General features: G+C 47.9%; 1 protein-coding gene across 3 annotated transcripts in view; it reads left to right on the top strand.

Annotated features, from left to right (window-relative positions):
* The window catches only part of RAB6A (RAB6A, member RAS oncogene family), a 530104-nt gene that overhangs the window by 412330 nt on the left and 92798 nt on the right, over window positions 1-24976 (top strand). The gene's annotated exons all lie outside the window — the stretch shown is intronic.

The raw sequence follows: 24976 nt of genomic DNA, 5'->3' as shown, positions 1-24976 counted from the left end.
CTTCCCTCTTAATTTCTGTCTGCTGCCCCCAAATACCACCCCCTTGAACGTTTCTCTGCTTGAAGCCTTTTCACTTTTTCAATTGTTTTTTTTTTAAATCTGCAGGTAATCTTGAATATACTTTTCTTTTAACATTTTAGTTGGGAAAAAAAATGAAATGCCATTTGTTTACAATCAGTTTGTCTTAATTTCTACAACTGCTTTTTCACACTGGTAGTCTTCCCCCCCTTAATTGAATTTGACTAAAGAAATACCTGCTATTTTTGCTAAGCGCTTTGTGTGATGCTGGAAATGCATCGGAGGGACAGGGTCCCCGTATCCTTGTCCTTTACTGCTTTTTATCGTGTGTTCTGTCATGTTTTCAAAGCAGTAATTCATGTGGGACTCCTGGCGGTGCAGCTCTTTTGGTTTGGTGAACAGACCTGTGGGATACCCTTATGGCACCCAAGGGTGGGGGTACAACCCTGTGCCCCTAGTGTATGTTTTTGGGCACCAGAGCAGGGTATGGGCTGGTGGCAGCTCCATGCTGAATTTGACAGGTGCTCGGAGTATCCTCCATTTTGGGATACCCAGGCCCTGCCATTGGGATCAGTTGATTCCTGATAAGAAACAAGATGCCCCCAGGGCCTCTTGCTTTCTATTGCCTGTTACCTTGTTTTCCCAAAGTCCTGGGAAGTCCTGACTCTTTCCCTTCCCTCTGACTGGCTGTTAGGTGGAAGTTCCATATATGGTGTTGTAAAGTCCAGGCCAGACTGGCTGGAGCCTTCCCAGTGACTGTATGTTGTGGGTACACCCTATGGGTGGGACCTGGGTGAATGGAGTGCGTGACAAATACGCATTCTGTGTTGTGGGTGTCTAGTATCTGGTGTTTGACACAATGACTGAGACAGCCCTGCCCGAAACTGGTATGAATGCAGTGTGGAGTGTTGAATGGCTGGGTGCTTGTCCCAATACACATAACTTGTTGCGAGTGCCTGGAGAGGAGTGAATGGCCTGAATGCACTATGCACCTGATTGGATGCCTGCCTGCATGAATGCCCTTCTGACCGATTGGTTTCCTGAGTGTGACCCAGCAGAACGAATGGGATATCAATTAGTATATCTGGGGGCCTTTCACTGCTAGAATTTGTGTTCAGAAGCTGAAGAGTAACTGGAGTGAAACTGAAGCTTAACCTTGAAGCCCTGCTGGAAGAGAAGAATTGCTGTTGCTCTCCTTCACAATCTGAAAGCTGCTGTGTCTCCAAGAACTGACCAAGAGAGGATCTGGTAAGGCACCCTCTTCCCGAGCTACGAGGGACCATCGTGCACCAGCTGATCTTTGCCAAAGCTCCCTGGTAGACAGACCGCCGACAGGCTGCCGACCGGAGACGGGGATTGCCGCTGAATCCCAAAGAGAAGCGCCGTCGCCGACTGGTGCGGCCGTGCTCCCGTTTGCCTAAGAACTTAATTTGAGCCAAGGACACTCTTCGTCTGCATCGCTGCCTGCTTTATCCTGCTGGAGAAGGCCCGACCATCGACGTGCCGAGGAGCATCCGCCGGTGGGTTTTCCGCCACCTAAAGACCACAGAGACGCCAACGACTCGATACCCTTGCTGGGCTACAGTTCTTCATCTCTTTGCGGTCCAGGACTATCGTCATTGAGGTGCCCCGCATGCCTCTTCCTTGCAGGACACCAACGCTCCGTCGTCAACGAGCACCGCTAGGAAAGAAGCTGCCACTTCACCGCCGTAGTTCAACCTGTTCTCCGTCGGACGTTCGACGACCCGTGACTCCTGCCTTAAAGGGAGGGCACTCAAGAAGGGCAGTCGATTCCCCCGACGACGAACGCTACATTCCAGGTACATTGGGCTTGTAGAACTATTGTAGAAGGAAATAAGACTCGTAGAACAATATATGGACTGGGCTTGTGATACATCTTTGCTTAACAGGTTTCCCACGTGGGGGGGATCTCCACACAGAACTGTGCCTAGTTGGTAGGGGCCTGTATTCTGCCAGTTGTTCAACTATCTTGCTTTCCTTCCTCTCTCTACTGCTGGTTTCCTCTTTATTGATCTGTGTGACATTTTGACAGTATAGTTGATGCACTCTAATGAGATCTGATATTTGTGTTACCACTGTAGAGCTGTATATATTTACCATTGTTGATTTTCTGAGCGCAAAGTGAGTTATTGTGATGGTGTACATAACCTTAAATAATTATATAAAGACTGTTTTAACCAATACAGTGTGTGGACATTCCTTTGTGGGGGTTTGGGGACTACATTATACTTAGAAACCAGCCTGCATCACCTCCTGAGAAGCTAGGCCTTGATTGCTCGACCACGTACCAATAATAGAGAATCTTGGCTCGGGTCCTCTGTCCCTCTCCCCTACCATATAGAGAGCGGAAGTACAGATGCCCCCCTCCGGTCTTTACACTTTGATATCAGACACTATAATGAAATGGGTAAAACCCCTCCACATAAGTAAGTTCCCTTTTAGCTCTGCAATGTATTCCGATACATAGTAAATTATCTTGTGTACAAAACCTATGCACTGGTCGGGGAAATTATTTGACTTGAGTTATTTGTATAGCGCAAAACGCAAGTAGGGTACCGAGCAAAACAAATTGCATATGTGCACAAGTGATATTGGCAGAGAAATTGCAGAGGGATGAATTGACATGAAGTTAAACAGTTGGAGTTGGGAGAAAAGTTTGAAGGTTTCGCCTAAAGGCTAGTAAGCAGGTGTGGCGGCATGGAATGAGGAGTCTGACCAAACAGAAGCATAGTTTTGGATATCAACTTTTATTAAATGAAAATTAAACCTTTTTAACCATAGCTAAAGGTGGTTTCCCCTACCTCAAACAAACGGAAACTTGGGCAGTCAGGAAGTCGGTGTAGTCCAAATCAAAAGTTCATCCTCCTGGTCCAAACTCCTATTCTATCCCTACTACTGAAACACAAACCCTCATCTAAGAAAAGGTCTTTCTACAGCCCAGGAGAATGACTCCCTTCTCTGGGGTTTGAGTTTCTCAAGTTGTAGCTGTCTCAACCTGTGGCAATGTTCCAACGTTCTTGATTGAAAAAAAAAACCAAGTTCCACAATACTCCAGTGGGGCTACGAGAATGATTCCCTTCTCCTAGCTTGTTCACAGTTCTTTATAAACCTCCTCAGGGCTATTTCAGTTGTAACTTCAACAGCTCTTGTAGTTCCTCCAAGGGCTTCCATCATTTTCTTTCTTCAACTAGGCCCCTCTGGGACGATGAAGAGGCTCCTTGACTTTCCAGCACCTTTCTTGTGGAACCGCCAGGGAACTGCCTCCACTGCTTCCTCTTATACTTAAAATTTCCAGTCTCACATTTTCCCGGCCCCCCTCCCAGACTTATCTTTATTCCCATTACCTTCTCTCAGGGAATGCTTCGCCGGTTTCATTAGGGGCCACGGGATCGTTCGTCCATGTTCTTCTCTTCGTAATCCTGCTTGTTTTTGTGGCCAACTGCTGTAGGCGGTCTCAGCATATGTTCCGGACCAGATGGTCCACCAGTTAGAGGTCACGCCTCTACCACAGTTTCTTACGTTTGCCTACGTGGCTCCATTGTAGGCCTATAGTAGGCAGTCTCGGCACAATTCTGGGACCGCGCGGTCCACCCACTAAAGGTTACGCCACCACCTCTGTTTCTCCACTTCAAGGGTGCTGGCTTCCAACTTCCTCGCAAGACACTTCTCGGGTGTCTGTTGTTAGCGTCTGCTGCTCAGGAGAGCTGCCTCGCTGCAGTCTCCTGAAGCCCAGTTTCAACCTCACGGTCTCCAACTGCGTCCTCTCTCCGGATTTACCTTCTGGATTCAGAACAGAACAAAGTTGGTTTAAATAGCTGGGAGTTCGACAATTTACAATGACATATGGTTTCAGACTACATCATAGGAAGAGAAGGTTTGGGGGTTGTTACCTTGTGGTCAGTGGGGGCTTAAAAGGTCAGTGTCCCGGACTAACCTGCTTGTCCCCAGGAGGTCCTCCTTCATGTTGCCACCCCTAGTGGGACTAATGGTTAGTTTCCACACCTCCCTAGCTTCATGGAAAGGGGCTCCTTTCCATGAGGCTAGGGGGGTGTGGAAGGTGGTGATAGTCTAAAGGATGCTCCTTTAGACTATCGTTGCATTGCTGGAGCCAATGCAAAGATAGTCTAAGATTAGAAGTGGGGAAAAGTACTGATTTGACTACTTCGTAAGCCTAAAGTCAGGTTCCCAGGTTTTTAATCTTCTTGGCAAATGTGATTGAAAGGACAAATAGGTGGCAGTGTAGGTTGACATGACAAGTCGTCCGTGTGTCGGTCCTAGGAGCATGTGCTCAGTTGTATTAGGGTTAAGTTGGAGGTTAAAGTCTCCTCTGGGCCAGAGAGTTTAAAGTAAAGCTGGGTATCCTCAGCATAAGAGTGGAACCCAATATTAAAGTTCTGAAAGATGGACATCAAAGGAAGAAGATAAATGTTAGAGGAAGGGTGACTGAAGAACCCTACTGAACACCACAGGTAACCTTAGAAGTGTGTAGAGGTGAAATGGACAAGTTTCACAGTTTGCGTTTTCTCTGAAAGGAAGCTACAGAATCATTCTAGTATGAGGCCTTTGGCCCCAATAATGTCTACCAGCCTTGAAAGTAGGATCAAATGGACCACTGTGTCAAACATGGCGGACTAATTTAACATGACCAATAGGGACAAATAGCCCTGGTCAGAGTATATATTATATTTTTGCATTTTTATAATAGATAATCCCATGCAGAGCCCAAGTGGTTTCAGTTCCATGTTTGGGGTGAAAAAAACTGAAATTGAGCCAGAATTAATGTGTTATATGAAGTCTGTCAATTGTTATTGCACTACCTTCTCTGTGATCTTGATCAACTAAGGTAGACTAGTTATAGGATAAATGCCCAATTCAGTAGGATCAAGAGAAGATGCCTTCAGCGGTGGTCTAGAAAGAGTGGATTGAGACCTTGAGGAACGGTCCCTTGCATCACGTTGGGGTACTAATAGCATTTTCATCTCGAGCAATGGCCGCCAGGGGTCAGGCTGAAAGGGTAGTTCATTGTCCCTTTCCATGGCAGCCATTGAGATTAATAGAAAAAAGAAAAATAAATGGCCGCCATGGAAAGGGTAGAAGGGCCTACATGTAGTCCCATCTCCCTTTCCATGGTGGCTAATCACGTGGCAGAGATGCACCAGGAACAGTCCTGTTCCCGGTGCCAGTGAGGGACCAGGCTGCAGCAGGTTAAGTGCGGAAGGGGAGGGGGCAGCACGAAATATGTGGAAAAGTGGGAGTAAAGGGGGTGCGGGAAGCGCACTATGCTGATTCCCGGCGAGGGAAGATGACAGCCTCCCCTTTCTGAGCAGGCTTGGAGCTGGGTTTTACACTGTGTGGTAAGGACCCCGTTCCAAGCCTACTCATTGGCTGAGAGGCCGCCACTCCCCCCACTCTGAGTACTAATACAGTTGTAACATCACAATGTCTGCCGTTTTAGCCAGCACAGAGCACATTTCTAGTTCTAACTCCACTTAAACAATAGCTTTTTCGATTCCTTTCTCTTAAGATAGTTTTGTAACACTTTGCAGCCATTAATTGATAACGTTGTTTATGGTAGTTTATTTTGTGAAACTGAATACTACTTTGATTGTTTGCATCACCAACTGGAAGATCTTTCCCATTCGATGAAGCACATCAGTGTGCTGCCATGTGTTGTAAGGAATACAATATAACCTAAAGTTCATGAAAAGGTTATTGTACAACACTTCTGTTACATTATAAATTCACACACACTTCGGCTTTGTTCCTCTATTTGGTCACAAAAATCCTGCCTTTGATAAGCAGGGGAGAGGAAGAGAGAAGGTAGAAGCAAAGAGGAATGGAGGGAGGGAGAGAGAGGGGGGGAGAGAGAGAGATAGAAAAAAAAAGCAGGCGGCAGAACAGTTTGTCATAGGATGCGCAGGAAGCTAGCCATTTCCTCTCTGCCACGGTGCACTTGGGTCGAAGGGTGACGGGGTCAGAGTCATACCAGGAGTTGCACTTGGCTTTGGCTTCAAGCAGATCCTCATGACTGGGGCAAGAACATCAAGAGTATCAGATAGAAGAGTGGAGCATGGAGAGGGCTGTATCAGGATGTGAGTCAGCCAGAGAGGGAGAGATTTGAGGAGATCAGAACATCCAGAGTGTGCCCTGCAGAGTGAGTCGGGCCAGAGGGGAGAATAGAAAGAGAGTTGCAGAGGTCGCGAAAGAGTCCAGAGGAGGGACAGGAAGCATCCAGGTGGATGTTAGTCTCCAAGAAGGAAGAATTGAGTGGTCGAGGCCAGGAAGGAGGAGGAGAGGTCTGCTCACTCAGCGAGGAAGGTGATCTTACCAGGTGGGCGATAGATAGTAGCCACGGTAAGAGAGTGGCCAGGAGAGAGAGAACCTGCAGACAGAGCACTTTCCTCTGATGGGTAAGACTTGTTCCATCATCTATTAACGAAGTTGACCAAAAAAGACCTTCACCCAAAGCACCCTTGCAAAACATGTTCTGCACTGCAACAGAGATTTGGAGGTACTGTGGATTCTGAGGCTTCCGAGGTAGATTGCTAAACAAAATGCTTGCCCACCCAGTGCCCAGCGGCTCAAGTAACAGCCACCAGACTCGTAGGATTTCTACTCTCGCTCCTTCCCTGGCCAAAGCCCAATTAAGGGCTTTAACCTCTCCATTCACTCCTATCCTGTAGAGTGCAGGATTCAAGAGCGTCTACTTCTTTGGCCAGTTGGTCTGTGGACCCTTGAATCCAGTTAGTGGTGGGAAAGGTGAGTTTCCTGCTTCCTCGCTCCCCTCCTTTATTCTCCTTTCCTGCATCAGGGGTCCACACCACTGTTCGGATTCTTCGTGATGCTAAAGGAAAACCAGCCTGCTCTGGGTACTATTTTGGCACTCATGCTTTAACTTCCTTTTTCATAGTGGAAAGTTCAGGATTATCCTTAAACCGATTCACTCCTCCCTAGCCCCAGGTGACTTACTTTTTTTGAAGTTTCTCATGTATGCCTAGGGTTCTCCAACAGGCCCTTGGCATCGACAGTGCTTGCGCTTTAGGGTGGGCACCAAATCGTGGCTGTACATTGTGCTCCCATTTGTACTCTCCATCTTTCTGCAATTTATGAAAATGCCAGTAGTAGCAACCCGTCTAGACCTTTTGGTTATTCATGTATGGACAATTAGCTGAACTATGCTTTGTGTCCTTCACAGCTTTTGTCTTTGCCTTTTCCACCCACTTGTTTGCCTTTTTTGTAATAACACAAGAATCATCTCGATCTAATACTCTGCTAGACTTCCTATGGCCATCATGTTTTCAAATGCGGATTCTGAAGAGATAACTTTGTTTGGTAAGTAATCATTTTAGATGAATGTCCCATATGTTGGTTGCTGAAAACATATTTCACAATCATTTTGATTTACTGATTTGAGAACTGGAATTAAACAAAATGTGTAAGCTCCTCTAAACTGATCTTATGTAATATGATCTGCTGGTGTGTAGGGAAAAGGTTACATCTTATGACATGGGATTGGGGGATTTATGACAATGGGGCACGCCAGTCCTTTTTGTTCTCTGCATATTTGGCATATTAGGGAGACTGAAAATAGAAACCTCATTGGACCAGTTACTTAGTCTGGTTTCAGAGCTGCCAGAAGCACGGAAACTGCTCTCCTGAACATCCGTGAGGACCTGCTCTCGAACCTTGACTCGAACATTCCTTGTGTTCTCATTTTGCTTGATCTCTCTTCTGCCTTTGATACTGTCACCATACCATCCTGCTCAACCGTCTCCGTGATAACCTGGGTATCACTGGTCAGGCTCTGGCATGGCTGACCTCTTTCCTCTCAAATCGACCCTCCCAGGTCCAACTGGGGTCTTTCCTGTCTGACATCTTTTTCTCTACCTGTGGTGTCCCCCAGGGTTCTAGCCTCTCTCCCTGGCTGTTCAACCAGTATCTGGCACTTCTCGCCCACCGCATCGCTGCTCTCTGCCCCAACTTTCAGTGCTATGCGGATGATACCCAGCTCATTTTCAGGCTACCCTCGGCCTCCTCTTCTCCTTCCCTCATTTCTGACTGTCTTTCTGCTATCCAGGAATGGTGTGCCGCCAACGACCTCTGCCTTAATGCCAGTAAGACCAAGATTCTACTCATCGGCACACCCACTCCCTCCTTCCCTGCTGCTCTCTGGCCGGCCTCTCTTGGCCCTCTTCCTGCTCCTACCTGCACGGCAAAAAACCTCGGGGTCATCTTCGACTCCACACTCTCCTTCTCCCCTCACATTTCTGACGTTTCTAAGAAGTCACACTACCAGCTGCACCTCCTCAGAGGTATCCTTCCTTTCCTCTCCTTCCCCCAGAAGCTCACTGTCTCCAGAGCCCTGGTTCTCTCGAAGCTGGACTACTGTAACAGCCTCTACATAAATCTGCCTGCCTCTACTCTCCGCCCTCTGCAACTCATCCAGAACAGGACTGTGAGACTTGTCCTTGGCCTCAAGCCCTGGGACCGTATCTCTCCAGGACTGAAATCGCTACACTGGCTCCCTGTGGCTGTGAGGATTAAGTTCAAAACCCTCTGCATTGTCCACAAGGCCTTCTGGGGCCTGGGGCCAAAATACCTTCAGCTCTCCCTTCCTAAATATCTTCCTTCTCGAGCACTTCATTCATCCGCCTCCAACTCCCTCAGGGTCAGCCGCTTCTCCAAGCAACGAGTTGGGGGGAGATCTCTCTCCGCAGCAGGGGCCTCCCTCTGGAACAGCCTTCCTGCCTCCCTGAAACTTGAGGAGAACCATCTCCGGTTCCGAAAGCACCTCAAAACCTTCCTCTTTGCTTCTGCTTTCTCTCCCCTGCTAAAATCACTGAAACTGTACTGAATCAGCAACTGGGCCACTCACCAATCTCGGTCCTTGGCCCAGCCACTCTCCCCTGCACTGCCTTCCTGGCAACCCCTGCACTGCGGGACTCTGTATCCCTACAGCCCCTCCTCCCTGCACTTGTCTGCACTTATCTTGCACTTGCCACCAGCTGGCCCTTATTATTTATCTTGTTCGTTACTAACCCTGTACTGCACTTTCCCCTCTCCCTTTCCCCTTGCACTTTTCCGGTCCCCCCTACCCATGCACTTGCGCGATCTGAATGACACCTGGCCTAGTAGGATCGTTGTCTGTCTCCCCTTGTTCCCCCCTCCCTGCCCCGTCGCGCCTTGAAACACTTGTGTATAGGCGCGTTACAAATGCCATATGATATCATGGGTAACAATAGCATGATCTCAACAGAACATATGACATTTGTAAATCCGCCTATAGTTGTGTTGATCCAATACTCTACCATTTATTTGTATTAGCTAAATTATCCTGACATTGTGCCTCTCATTAATGCCGGACTATGGTGTATGAGGTTCTAAATTATTTTACCTCAGTAAGTTTGAATCCTGCAGCAATTCCACTGTTTGTGAAATATTAGTCCCCACGTCAAAAGATATTACCAACAAAAGGGAAGTGTTGGGATGTATCTTATTGAAGCAGACCAGGGTGAGGTGTACCATCTAAAGAGCAGCTTGTGCACCTTTCCTTTATGCGGTGTACATACAGAAGTGTCTTTCTTCATCCAGAGGAAGCAGAGGTAACCTGTCAGCTGCAACAGTTTGCGTATACCTCTGGTTGGCTGGAATTACAGGCAAGCTTCTGACCTGATCAAAAGTCTCTACTTTATGCTCTTGGATGCTGGATGGACAGTGGGAAATCTGGTGCCTTAGTATTATTGTATTGCAGCTTTTGATATCGTGGACCATAAAATCTTATTGGACAGGGTGTATAAGATTGGTATTAGAAGTAGTGCCTGGAGATGGCTGGAATGCTTCTTACAAGCCAAGCCCAATTGTGTCCTTGCCATCTTTTTTCTCCTCTCAGAAACCCATCACTTTGGGGTTCTTCAGGTTTTGCCGACAGGAATTTATTTGGTGCAATGTGTGCTGAAAGAATTAACGAAAATATAGAGGGAGTAAGGGGAGAAAGAGGCTAGTGAGGGGGTTGGGAGAGGTATACAAATATAGGTAAGAGGGAAACATTTTTTTGATGGATTTCTTTCTGTAACAATTCTGTAGAAAAAACTCCTGTCAGCAAAACAAGTGGATCTATATGTATATGTATGATGTATGTATATACACACACTTGGCTGAACTAATTCATATGGCAGGTATAGTTTTTTTTTCATGTATGCTGATGAGAAACTGCTGATTCTTCCGGTTAATCCAGAGGAATCAGATATGGAGAAAAGCTGGATGGACTCCCAATTGTTTGCAGTTAAACAGCCAGAAAACCGATATGTTAATCTGTTCAAATACAGCAGGACAAACTTAATCCGCTGAATTGGTGCCATTAATTGGAAATAGAGAGCAGATTTGGTGATTGTCCATTGACCGGCCTTATTTGACCCCTGTCAAGAACCAACCAAATCGGCATGCAACCCTAGGCATTTGGAGTCGGATCTCTACATGACTACTCTAATCTGAGCTCAAGCTAACAAGCAGCTGTTTTTTTCAGCAGAAACGTCTGAAGGAAAGGCCAAAGTAGTCTAGAAATCTTTTCAAAGGTGCAATTGATGAATACGTTCTTGACTATTCGGTTACACTATTGTAATTCGGTCTACTGGCACCTTCCTAAAAAAGGTTAAATAAAACTTTAGTTTATCCAGAGTGCGCCAGACAGGATTCTTTAGTTTGAAATGATCTGATTATCTCTCTCCAGCATTGCAAAGCATATCGAATGTAAAGCCTTTTGTCTGGTTCATAAGGCCTATCATTAAAAGGGCATCCCTTTTTGTCGAGGCACTTGAGACGCAAAGTTCCTGACCGCCGTCTTAAATCGGCTTCTGCTGGTCTACTGACAGTCACTGGATTTAGACTTCAAAAGTGGGCCGGACATTCCATTTCTATGCAGACTGCCAAGTTATTGAATGCCTTGCCTCCACCTTGTCATTTGTTGGAAGATCTGGCCTTTAGGAAAGCTTTGAAAACATAGATTTTTCCAAGGTAATTTTCCATGTTTGCTCTGTATCTGAACTCTGCATGTATATGCTCTATTCTGTGCCTTGATGCCCCGTCAGTTGCGACATGTTGGTGCGTTTGTTGGAGCGTGTTATAAACCTAGTACATGCATTTATTTATTTGTATTCATTTATAAAGCGCTCAAATCCCAAAGGCAACTAGGCGCTGATGCATACATCTACATGTTAAACCATGAAACTACTGATGTCACAGTATTCCAATGTCGCAGTATCCAAGTCATCCTCCCAACAGAGCAAGTTGCCTTAATGTCCAGTGTACCACAAGGCAATGGGATTCTGGTTTTGGGTGGGATATGTAGACCTAAATCTTCAAATTTAGATGTCTTGCGCGCCAGTGCGTTTAACAGACATGTTTGTAATCCAGTGGTGTGAAGTTGAAGATATGAAAGTCTTTCAGATGCTTGCAAAACAAATACCAACTTACAACTAATACAATGTAACTGTTGATCTTTTCTGCATTTCCAATGCGTCTCGATCAACATTTTGGTTTGGGCCTGTGAGTGAGTCAGTCATGACCTCTTTGTCACAACTGACCTTTATATGCTACATATGAGAGATGAGTCATCTTGCAAGGATAACAATTAAATCTGTACAGAAATGAGGGTGGGGTAAAATGACTCTGCCCCCCGTATCCCAACTAGCAGTCTGTCTTTCTGTGGCCGGCTCCTCCAGGCTGATGGCAAGCAGGCGCCTTTATATACTGTTCAACTTGGTTACTGGATACTGGCATAGGTCATCCAAAACTGTCTTTCTTCTTTACAAGGGAGCTGCAGTCTTCCTTCTTGCATGGCCGGGTTCCCATTTGGGACAGGCTACTTAACATAATGCTAGCCTATGCAAAAATACATTGTAGCTCCGGTTTAGCATAATTTTCCATATTATGAACATTTATTTATAAATACACCTTCCCGCCATACTCTCCACACTCCACTCAATATAATTGTATTTTATCTGGTCCAGTAATTCTCCTTAAAACTGTTTTAACATAATTCAGCATTGTATGACAGGACAGGAAACAGCTAAGTTACGTGCTGGCCTGCCAGAGCTAGCAGTGCACCACAGCAATGCCTGTAGTCTATTTTGAGCACAGGCTGCATTCTTTCCGGGAAGGAAGGGGAGAGTATTTTTTTACTTTTTGATAAGAACTGTATAAGTGTTCAAATACTCCTGTCCTGTCCCCTTTCCTCCATACTTATGGGACATCCCTTCCTGTGGGAAGGGACTGGAGCACTTTTGTAAAAAGCATCACATTTTCGAAAAATGTGTCCTCTTTTTACGCGGGGTACCGCACGTTGTTGTGACCCCGCTCTCCTTAGTTCCGCCCTGCGCATTGCCCATCAGTCCTTTTTCTCAGCGTGGTTGTGACTGGATGGACTTGCATCTTTGGAAGATTTCCTTCCAGTGTCCTTCTCTTGCTCCAGTTTTGCAGTCGCGTAGTAGTCTGTCTATGCTGGTTAGTTTAGAATTTCCTACTTGTTCTTCGTGCGAGCGACGCTTCGCTAGGGTGGATCCCTATCCTCTTTCTTTATAGTGTTTGGGTCCGGATCACCGGTGGGACTTGTGTTTCTACTCCGATTCCCTTTCGGTCCGTGCACTTCAACGTCGTCTGGAGCAGTGGGAGGATTTATTTGCGCATTCCTCCTCCGCATTTTCAGAGTTTCATCTGCGAGAAGAAGAGATGCCTGGTAAATTCTTTAATTTTTAGGGCACCCCGACCGGTGGACTCCTTCCTAGGGTGTTCCGGTCCGGGAGGGGCTTTATAAACTCTATTACCGGGGTTTCCGCTGAGGGCCTTCCAGGCCTAAAAAAGGTACTGGAGTTTTCTCCGAGGGCTTCCGTAAGGGGCCTCCCTGCACCGGATTACAATCAGAGGCCCCTCCTGTGGGTGCTAATCGACGGCCCAGTTCTGAGACGGTGGGTACCGGAGCTTGCTTCGAGGTCTCCTTGTCTGGGGCTTCCCATACAGACACCGGGGCGTGCCCTGAGGCCTCTGTAGAGGCATTCTGTACCAAACCAAGGTTCGAGGCCCCTCTTGAGTGAGCCATTACCGACAGAACTGAGAGACCTGTTAAGGTCTTGTCTGTGCGGTGATACCGGTTCTGTTGAGGGGGCACAGAGTGAGATCGCTGACCGTAATTCCTCTGTTACTGGCTCTGCCGAGGTTCCTCTTCTAGAGGCTAATTTGGCTAATAGCATGTCTCAGAAACATCCTAGGCCACACAGTACCGGCTCTGCCGAAGTTCCTTGTGTCAAGGCCCCTGACCCGTCTGTGGAGACACCTGCCTCACACATGTGACGCAGTTCTCAGACGCTGACAAAATGGTGCCCGTTCCCGCACGAACTACGGCAGCCATTTTGGGTTCCTCCCTCACACCTACGCCATCAGATGCTGGGGGCGTGCTTTCAGGTGAACATGGTCTTCCTTGTGCAAATCCTTTTCGTCCAGTTTGACTGAAATGCTTGGATGCTATTACCACACAGTCTCGCTTCATGCTACATCTGCTCCCTTGATCTATGTTGATCCAGTTGGAGAAGGCCCTTCTTGGCAGCCATCTCCCTTATGGCTTTGGAGCTATCCGTCTCATGAGCAGCCTCTGCCCACTCCAATGCCTAAGCCTTCGGCGGAAGATGCTTTTTTTGGAAAATTTCAGGTCTTTTTAGGGAAATATGCCCTCCAGTGCCTACGGTTCCAAACGTAGCGCCGGTTGTTCCGGCAGCTGTCCCACCTCTACTGATTGGCCCACCTCCAGCCCTCACCCCCCCCCCTGTCCCTCCCTCCCCCATCTCCCCCATCTCCCTTGTCTCCAATAGACCAGTCTTCCACAAAGCCCAATGTGCCACAGGTCGATCCGGATGCGTTGGATGACAAGCAAGAGGATCAGGAAATCGCGGACTAGCCCCGCTCTGTTAGAGCGTTCCATGACTGGGTACTGGACACCCGCTCCCCAAAAGGGGGTGCTTTCTGGGGTGTTCACCTTCGCTCCTCAGGAGCGTACTGGCTTGTTCCTCCAGAGGGACGTTTTGGCCCAGGTCCGAAAGGTCTGGGATAAACCACACTCTGGACTTCACGTTAACAAGAGGATTGATGCTCGTTATAGGCTTCACACTTCAGAAGAGGTAGCCTTTGCGTCTTGCCCGCTCCCTTCCTCCACAGTGGTGGCGGCTGCCACGCTACAAACCAGACCGGCTTCTGCGTCTTCTACAGCGGTGCCCCAGCTTCTGGCCAAGGAGGACAAGTTGATTGACTCCTTGAGGGGAAAAGATCTTTGCTAATTCAGCCCTGCAGTTGCGTCAGGCGAATGCAGAGCTCATTTTAGCGGTGGCAAATGTGGAAAGGTCTATCTGAATTTGAGGAGTTCATTCCTCAACTTCCTGTGCTGCGGCTGCTTTTGTTTATTGTCTAGACCCCGAGGCCCTGTGTTAGACCACGCTCCCACTTCCTGAATCTCATTCCCTCCCGCCCCCCCCCCTTGCTCCCATTGGTCCATGGACCGTGTTGTCTCGAGTGCAGCCACAGAGCAACGCTCACCAGCTCAAGTTCCATCGGAGCAAGGTGAGTGTTGCCCCTGTGTGCTGTGGCTGCTTTTGGTTTTTGTTTATTATGTCTTGACCCCGAGGCCCCGTGTAGACCCCGCTCCCAAGCCGCACCCTCTTCCTGAATCTCCTCCCCCCCCCCCGTTCTCATTGGTCCTCTCGGCTTTCATTACCGGTCCACCGAGGGCAGCCCTCTGCCCGTGCAGCCCTGCGACTAAGGGTCCTAAGGCCAAGGGCGGCTCCAGCAGAGGCGACTCCAGCAGAGGCGACTCCAGCAGAGGCGACTCCAGCAGAGGCGGCAGTGGCGATCTATCAACCTACAAGGACCATTAAGGTAGGAGTGGCCTGGGTCAGGAGTAGAGCAACTTCCCTACCCTAGAATCCGAGCCACTTACCAAACCCACAATAAACAAGCTAATTATTCTCCACTGTATATCTCGCCCCACCCTCAACTTAGAGAAATTCAATCAGTATTTAATATTGTACCTATCTGACCGGCTAGACAGAGACCTCCCCGCCTCTATATAGACCTATACAGGTCTCTCAAATCTAGTAGGGTTTATTGTGTCCAGAGTGCATTGCATGATACCTAGATTGCATTGATAGGCCTCTCTCCCACTATTGCAGGGGTTCTATCTCCAAATTGCATTGTATGATATCTAGATGCATTGATAGGCCTCTCTCCCACTATAGCAGGGGTTCTGTCTCCAAATTGCATTGTATGATATCCAGATTGCATTGATAGGCCTCTCTCCCACTATACAGGTCTCTCCGGTTCAGAATTGGATTGTGTGGTATCTAGACAGAATTTATAGGCCTCTCTCCCACTATACAGGTCTCTCAAATCTAATAGGGGTTCTGTCTCCGAAATTGCATTCAATGATATCTAGATTGCATTGATAGGCCTCTCTCCCACTATACAGGTCTCTCAAATCTAATAGGGGTTCTGTCTCTGAAATTGTATTCAATGATATCTAGATTGCATTGATAGGCCTCTCTCCCACTATACAGGTCTCTCGATTTTTAGCAGGGGTTCTATCTCCAAATTGAATTGTATGATATCTAGATTGCATTGATAGACCTGTATAGTGGGAGAGAGGTCTCTCAAATTTAGCAGGGGTTCTGTCTCCGAAATTACATTGTATGATATGGAGATTGCATAGATAGGCCTCTCTCCCATATCCAGGTGTCTCAGGCTTATTAGGGGTTCTCTAGACTGCTCAGTACGATATTCAGATCTCATTTACAGACCTCTAGACAGGCTTCTCAAATCCCGCTGACTAATCTCACCCCTAAAGTGAGACAGAACCCACCAGTGAATACTGTGGAGTGACACCTCGATTAGAGACTCACGCCTCATAAGGCGTATGTCCTAGCTGCGCCCCTCCAAACCACCCTTCAACTAAGTAGATACCCTCCTTAAGCCCACACTGCTCGCTCACTGCAGTGAACCACGGATAGGGAGACGGACACTAAAAAGAGCCACTGAGAACACCTAATATATAACCCCTAACCACCTCTCCTACCCCTCAAGACAGCAACCGAACGAGTCGGCAACACTAGCTGGAAATATCACCCACAGACAGAGCCCTAACTGTTAGCGGACAGCCCTCCACACCCATTACTATACCACAAGACAACCAGACCGAAGCAGAACGAACTGGGCATCAGTAAACCAAGACTAAACCTCTTATAATGGCGCGCAAACGACCCATTCCGAGGGAAAGAAAAAGAGAAGAAGCAACAAACACTCCCGAACAGCAACAAAGAACCACAACTACAGAACGCAACCCCGCATTCGGGAACAAGAATCGAACCAACACTGAGAGAAGAGACAAATCCCTCTACTTAACCCCTTACCTCGCTGACAACTGGTCACCAGAGCAACCCAACGCTAGAAGCAGCAACATCAAACTACCCAACACAAACGCGCAGAAGAAGGATGAACAACACAAGAAACAACAAACGCAACCGATGCGAAAACACCTACATCACCAAAGCAAGAAGAACTTCCAATCGACACACCCAACCCATGGAAGAAGTACCTGATGAAAACAAAAACTCAAGGCAGAACCTAGAAGAAATCTTCGAAGAAGCTGACACCCCAAAACCTACACCTCCAGCAAAAGATCGACCAGGAAGGAAACCAAAACACTGATCAGAAGACTACCTCTACAAGAAAGTCCAAGCAAAGCAACACCTCCAAACTCCCCTGCAATGTTATAAACGCAAGATCCATGTCAAAACATTCAACAGAGATCTTCGACCTACTTGATGACGACATTGACATCCTGTTCATCACAGAAACATGGCTGGACGACAACTACAAAATGACACTCCAAAGCTGCCTTCCAACCGACTTAAAATGCCTTCAAATAAACAGGAAAAACAAAAAAGGAGGCGGCATCGCAATAGCATTCAAACGACACCTGAAAATAAAAACAGATGAACCGCTTAACATCCTCAACTGCGAAACCATGGTAATACGCCTAACAGCAAACCCAAAAACCAAGTCACATTCATCCTGGTATACAGACCACCGACATATGATGCAACCTTCGATAACTTCACAGAAGCCATCACCAACATAGCCATCAACCACGAACACTTAATCATCCTGGGGGACTTCAACATCTGGTTTGAAGACAGTCTCGCCAACTCCCAAAACTCACTGATTGAATAACTCACCAACATGAAACTACGACAACTAGTCAAAGGGGCAACACACTCGGCAGGACACACCCTCGATGCAATTTTCACCAAGGAAAAACTCATCACCATGGCACCGCCGATACAAATACTGTGGAGCGACCATCTCATCATCCCATTCGTGGTCACTCTGCCTACTCATATCTGCATCCAACCTGCTAAACTCACAACCACCACAAAAAGAAACTGGAAACACGTCAAAGAAAGCAACCTATTCGAACAACTGGAGTTAACCAAACCCTCAACTACGGAACTAGAGCTAGCTGACCTAGACGGGAAAGCGGAGCTACTACACAAATGGATTGCAGACACAATTGACAAGATCTCCCCAGAAAAACCATTCACCTCATCAAAAAAATAGCCATGGCAAAATGGTTCACCCCACTATTAAGCACCATGAAAAACGAAAACAAAAAGATGGAGCTGGAATGGAGGAAACCGAGACAAAAAAAACACTGTTCCAGAGACAAATACGCGCATACAAGGAGGAAATTCAAAAGGCGAAGAGAAGGCCTTATGATGATAGAATCACCAATGCCACCAACACTCAAAGAAATGTTAAACATAATTAAAGAGATGAGAAACCCACCGGGCTGTGACAACTCCCCAAACCCCTCAGAGAAACTATACAACGACCTGGCAGATCACTTAAAAAAAAATCAAAAAATCAATGACATCCGACAAACCATACAAAACATACCAACCGACCACAACATACTACCAAGCGAACCTGTCTCAGAACCTCAGCACAAACTCCAAAACTTTGCTGAAATATCAGCAGAGGCATTCGCAATGCTGGTAAAACGCAGCAAGAAAGCTGGATCGCCCATGGATCCCTGACCCCCGGAAATCTACAAATCAATCCTCGTACACGGAACGCCAGCAGAATACTACAGAAACCTTCTGAACCTATCGCTAGCAACAGGAACTGTACCGAGGACCTTCAAATCAGCATATATCAAACCACTTCTGAAAAACACAAGTGGCGACGTAGAAGACCTCCAACTACAGGCAGATTTCACACATTCCCCACCCGGCAAAACTCCTGGAAACCTACATATATAAACGAACCCAAAACCACGTAGAGAAACACCACCTGCTAGCCCAAGCTCAAGTCGGTTTCAGACCCGCAAGAGGAACGGAAACAGCACTACTCTCCCTCTGGGCGACCTAAAAACTAACGCAGACTCAAACAGAACCTCAGCCCTTATTCTACTCGACCTCGCCGCAGCCTTCGACACAGTTAGCCATGACACCCTAACCAAAAGACTAGAAGACAGGCATAACAGACACAGCACTTCTCCTGAACTAAATCATTCCTAGCAGACAGAACAGAATACGTATGGATTTAACCCTTCAAATCCACTCAAGAGAGCTAACGACTGGAGTGCCACAAGGATCCTCACTATCACCACTTTACTTCAACATCTACCAGACTATGGTTATCAGAATCTTCAAAAAGTACATCATCACATGCTACAACTACGCAGATGATAATGAAATCTACAAAATCAATGACGCCCATGCTGATCATTCAACCCTAATCGAGTGTCTAAACGAAGTCTAAAACTGGATGACTGCCAACAACCTGAAAATCAACCCAGCAAAGACAAGAAATCATGATCTTATCCAAAGACCAAGAGAACGAAACCGCCATCCCGTGGCCAATGGAAATCGGAACCCCACCACCACCATCATCTAAGGTAGTAAAAAATCTGGGGGTCCTGATGGACAACACCCTAACCTTAGAATCACAAATAAATGCAACAGTCACAAAATGCTTTTTCCTCCTCCACACGGCAAGAAGAATCCTACCTTTCCTCTCCTTCACACACAAAACACTCACCATCATCGCCCTTATCATGTCAAGAATCGACTATGCAAACAGCCTCTACCTCAGAATAACAGAATACCTCCTGAAGAAACTACAACGGATCCAAAATGCAACAGCCAGACTACTCAAACTATCAGCAAGAGAACACATTACTCCTGCTCTAAAAACACTACACTGGCTTCCAGTAAAACATTGCATCACCTTCAACACAATGTGCATAACGCACAGCTCAATCAGTGGACAAGGAGCAGAATTCCTTCAAAAGAAAATAACAATCTACAAGCCAACAAGACTCCCCAGGTCAAGCAACGAAATCCGCCTGGAACCAAAATCATACCTCAAGAAAAAACTCAAGAGGCACCTCCTACTACTTAGCTGCAAAAACTTGGAATAACATCCCAAAAGAAATAAAACACCAAAGATCACCTTAAATTTAGGAAATTACTAAAAACGTGGCTCTTCAACACCAGAGACTCAAACTGAAAATGGAAACGGAAAGAAAAAGGGATGACTAAAACTAGAGTGGACACGGACAACTCCCAGAACTGACTGGGCAGCTCCCACGGCACCCGGACCAGTGACGCTGAGTAAAGAGTGGAACTCAGGTGACACCCATGGAGATGGAGTGAACAACCCCACCCTAATCCCACACAACACCCGCACTCGCCCCTTAGTTGCCACCAGGTACCACAGTATTGTGAAATTGTTGGGATATTATCAAACGCTACAATAACTGAGCTGTGGACATTGGCAGGTGCAATGGCCGTATGAGTGGGAAGGGAAGACTAGTAGGGCTTCGAGGGAGGTGGGGCGAGGTGGGGCTAGATGTGACAGGGACCTTCAAGGCCAGACTGACCCAGATCAGGACAGAGCCGCAGGGGTGCTCCCGAACCCATCTGGGGAGATTACAGAAGCCGAAGCCCACCGCCTCAAGTCAGGATAGAGATACCAACTTGCACTAACAATTTCCGCCCTCCGCATACATCTCTCAAACTACAAACCAAACACAACCACAAACCTACTGCACAAACTTCACTACATTACAACAACAAAACAAAAAGATACATAGACTCGCACAACAGTACACAACGACTACTGACTGCAAACACCCCAGGCCCAGCCAACGGACCCATCGGGCTGAGGCCGCCAACAGCACATCACTGCTCTCTTGCACTTTTCCAGCTTCCTCCCACTAACCCCCCCCCCCCCCCCTCTCCTCTTTCAGAGCCGCCAGGGGACCACTCCGGTGGTGATGGTGCATGGTACAAATGTCTTTTAACATTAACATTCCTGTGGACAAGCTGGATGATTTTAAGGGTGGCTTGTCAGATGCTAGGGTTCTGGCACAGGATATGCTTGAGGCCGTAGCGCATCATGTTGACACCTCGGCTCGGGGCCTCATGCTTGGTGTTGACACATCTCGTCAGGCTTGGCTTCATGCCACAGTTTTCTAAGGAGGTCCAGGAGAAGATTTCGGACTTGCCTTTTGACGGCAAAGGACTGTTCCATTCTTCAATGGATGTGGAGCTAAGACTAAGGACAGCACTCAAACAGCCAAGTCCCTGTCCGTGTAGCTGCTGTTCAAAGCTCAGAGAAAATCCTCTCCGCCTCAGTCCTCCTCCTGGTTTTCGAGGATTTCTGGATCTAAGGACACGTTGTCATGATGCCTATCCCCGGGGAACCAGACCAGGTCCAGCAACCCCGGAAGCAGGCATCAAGTTATTTTGAGCAAGCCCAAAAACCCCTGCTAGGTGCTGTTTGGGTGCGGTCCTGGCGCCTATGGCGCCAGGCTCATATGGAGAGTCAGTCCTGGCGCCATAGGTGCCAGGCTCATAGAGTAGAGCTTACCTGATGCAGACCATGCTGCAGAGCTCCAAGCCAAATGAGGCTTGGAAGGGACTATTTTACCTAGGGACTATTTTTTACTCGGGAGGGGCTAGGGAGGAATACTTACCTGGGACTACTTTGGAGGCTATTTAAACCATGCCCGAAGAGCATCACATGCTTTGCGTTATTCTGCATCCAGCAGCGTAACGCTCACCGTGTCTGCAAGCCTGCATCCAGTCTTCTGCCATGCCCGCCACGAGTCTGCAGCTCCTAGAAAAAGGGAGGAACAGAAGAAGAGGTTAGAATAAGAGCAAAACCTTCGATCCTTACCTGAATTCCGGATCCACCGCGCCTTCGAGCTGGAAGAAAGAAGCATTTTACGTGCGCCGCCTCGCCTGCTGCAGCGCCGCGCTGAACTCACCGGCCTTCGCAGCATCCTCACGATCCACCGCATCCTCCTGCACATTCCCGCCGCACTCTGGCACCTAAGGGGAACACAAGAACAGCAAAGGTGAGCCAAGGGAATAAACAGAGACAATAGTAACTACCCCCATAGACTTACCTGATTACCGCCGGGGGGTACTATTCCTCTTCACGGGTCGGCGCAGTCTCCATTGCATCCTCGCCGTACCCCGGCCCCTAAGGGGAACAAAAGGACAACAAGGTGAGACTAAGGGACAAACAAGGGGAACTCTTCTCACCACATTAGACTTACCTAATTTTACCGCCGGAGGCATTATTCCCCGAACTTCATATTTTCTCTCCACACCTGAATAAGGGAGCAAGCCACAGGTTACATTCTGGCCTTATTTTATTGAACTGTGTAGGATAAGCCAAATTCTTACCTGAACTTAGTCAGCTACCACGAGGAACTCTTCGCTGGGGTCAAACTGCAAGGAATCGGACAAGAGTGAAAGTCAGACGTGAACTCTTACGAACTACATACTTTTCGGAGTCCATATTGTTCTGGAACTCACCAATTCCTTCGAGCCAGTGAAGCAACTGGTTATCAACGCGCCCCTGCACTCAATGCAGGATGGAGAGCTCATCTTTTCAAACCATCAGGTGAGACTATAAGAAGGGACATCAAAGGTGATCTGTGGGGAGAACAGCGTGGTGGGGGGGATTTACACTCGACTCCACGGGTGGTTAATTCTCTTTCTCCATTTGCAGAAGAATATTAATACGGGCCAAGCAAACAAGCTAGGTGGGCCAGTCCAGTCCATCAGCTCGGGCCTACGCGTCACATTGGTGGAGACTGCAGCTGTCCAGTTCAGATTGACGCCTCTGTGGGAGCCAGGTGAGCGTAACACACGCAGAGTCAATGCTCCATTGGGGAACTCTCGTAGGAAACTGCAGCGATGCTGATTTTTCTCTCGGTCCTCTGCTTGATCCTGAAGAGGAGTCAGTCTCTCCACCGAGAAGTCTGCAAAATGATGTTTTTCGGCGCTCGCACGAGACCCCGGTGGAAGGGCGCATTGCGTCTCACTGGGAGGCATGGAAGACCATCACCGAGGATCAGTGGGTCTTGTCCATTGCTCGGGCGGACTTCTGCTTGCCCATTCCCCCTACCTCACCCATCAATCCTCCCTTCCAGCAGTCGGGGACACCCTCCCTCAAGCCAAAGTCCAGAAGCTTCTGGATCTCAAGGTGGTGGAACTCGTTACCTTAGGGGAGGGCTTCTACTCCCATCTGTTTACTGTGCCCAAACCCAACCAGGCTGGCCTGCGCACCATCCTAGACCTTTCCCAGTTCAACCTTTCTCTTCCCCAAGAGAAATTCAAGATGATAGCGCCCTGTCAAATAAAGTCCTCTACAGAAGGGCGATTGGCTCAGCGTGGTGGACCTTCAGGATGCTTATATGCATATCCCCATTTGGAGTCTGCATCGGAAATACCTGCGGTTTTCCATGGGGGAGGAGCATTTTCAGTTTGTGTGCTCCTGTTTGGTCTCAGCTCAGCACCGCGCGTCTTTACGAAGATGTCGGTCATTGCAGCTTTTCTTCGGCTACAGGGTATCCATGTGTATCCGTATTTGGAGGACTGGCTGCTGCGCAGTCCTTGTCCACTGAAATCCTAGAGTTACCTTCAGTCTCCCCTCCAGCTCCTGTTCCACCTTGGGCTGTTGGTGAACTGGCGGAAATCCTCCATGACGGTCTCTCAGAACTTGATTTTCCTGGGTTTTCATTCGAACACGATCGATTGCAGAGTGTACCAGACTGGAGCCAGAATGGCGGATCTGTTGGCCATGTGTCAGGTGTTCATGCAGTCGGAGAGCATGTTGGCCTGGTGGTTCCAGAGGCTTCTGGGCCTCATGGCTTCGTGTGTGCTGGATCATCCTCTTGCTAGTCTCAAGATGAGGCGGGCGCAGATGGCTCTTCGGAGCTCCTGGCTTCAAGCAGTGGATCCAGATTCCAAAATATTGGTTCAACCTTTCATGAGGACGGACCTCTTGTGGTGGTCTTCTCTCAGCAATCGGTCGGTGGGCGCTCCTTTTCAGGACCCTTTCCCACTATTGACTGTCATGACGGAGTCCTCCCTTCTGGGTTAGGGTGCGACATTGGATCATCTTCAGGTTTTTGATCTTTGGTCGCCACAGAACAGACAGCTTTATATAAATTATCTGGAGCTCCTGGCGATATTCCTGGCGCTGAAAGCGTTCAAACCAGGCATTGTCAACAAGGTGGTCCGTGTCCGCACAGACAATGGGGTGTCCATGTTCTATAACAAACCGGGGGGTACCAGATGTCTCCTCTTGTGGATCTTGCCATTCAGATTTGGGAATGGGCCAGTCAGCATGGTGTCTGGCTGGTAGCAGTACACATCCCGGGCCAGCTGAAAGTCACGGCAGTTGCCCTCAGACAACGAGCAGTCGTCAGCTACGAGTGTGAACTGAATACAGAGATCCTCTTCGATATTTTTTTGCTGTTGGGGCACTCGGAAGCTTCCCCTGTATGCCTCCAGAAACTGGCTCGGAGCCTCCTCTGGGAGATGCTCTCGAAATTCCATGGCACAACATGAGGGCCTACGGTTTTCTGCCCGCCTCCCCCTCCCGCCCTGTGATCCAATGGGCGCTTTGCAAGCTAAGGAACACAGCAAAATGCTCTCTCCTGTTCATAGCCCCATGGTGGCTTGCCAGGGTTTTTTTTCGGAGCTTCAGCATCCATCGGTGTGTCTGCCGATCAAGCTTCGGCTGGTTCCCGATCTACTTCACCAGAGCAATCGGCAGTTGTGGCACCCCTGCCCACAATCGTTCAACTTGGCGGCCTCGTACCTGAGTTCAGATCTCTACAGTGTTTCAATTTGTTCACGGATAACATGCACATTATCTGGGCGGCCAGGAAACCTTTGACAAGGTCTTGGTATAAGAGTAAATGGCTACGGTTCTGCCACTGGTGTTTAGCTGGGCAGCTGGACCACAGGGAGGCTACTATCGATGTCTTTTGTCTCACATCTGGCAGAATCGAGCATTCATGTCTTGTCCTGCATGCCCTGCATTTTTGTCTCACATCTGGCAGAATCGGGCATTCATGCCCTTGTCCTGCATGTCTTGACTTGTTGGCTGTCGCCGCTCACCCGTCTACTGACCAGTGCTCCTTTTCACTGATGAATCCGGTCATTAAAAGACACTATGCGGGCCTATTACATCTTTACCCTCCTTTTTGCAGCCTGCATCCAAGGTAGGATCTGAATGGGGCCCTTACTGCCTTGTGTCATAAGCTTTTGAGCCCATGGCTACTGTCTACTTTAGGTACCTTTTGTGGAAAGTGTCTTTTTTGATTACTGTGATTTCGGCAAGGTGTGTAAGTGAGCTTCAGGCCTCGTTGGTTGAGCATCCATTCCTTATTTTTCTTAAGGATAAGGTTGTCCTGCAGATGAATCCCTCCTTTCTTCCGAAGGTGGTCTCTGATTTTGATTTGAATCAGTCAATTTCATTGCCTGTCTTCTTTTCAGACCCGACCTCGGAGGCCGAAAGTGTTCTGCACTGC

This window comes from Ambystoma mexicanum, chromosome 7q, assembly GCF_040938575.1.
Source record: "Ambystoma mexicanum isolate Mex_15411 chromosome 7q, UKY_AmexF1_1, whole genome shotgun sequence".
Lineage (NCBI taxonomy): Eukaryota > Metazoa > Chordata > Amphibia > Caudata > Ambystomatidae > Ambystoma > Ambystoma mexicanum.
Note: the sequence above shows the minus strand (reverse complement) of the source record. Positions and strands in the feature narration are given on the sequence as shown.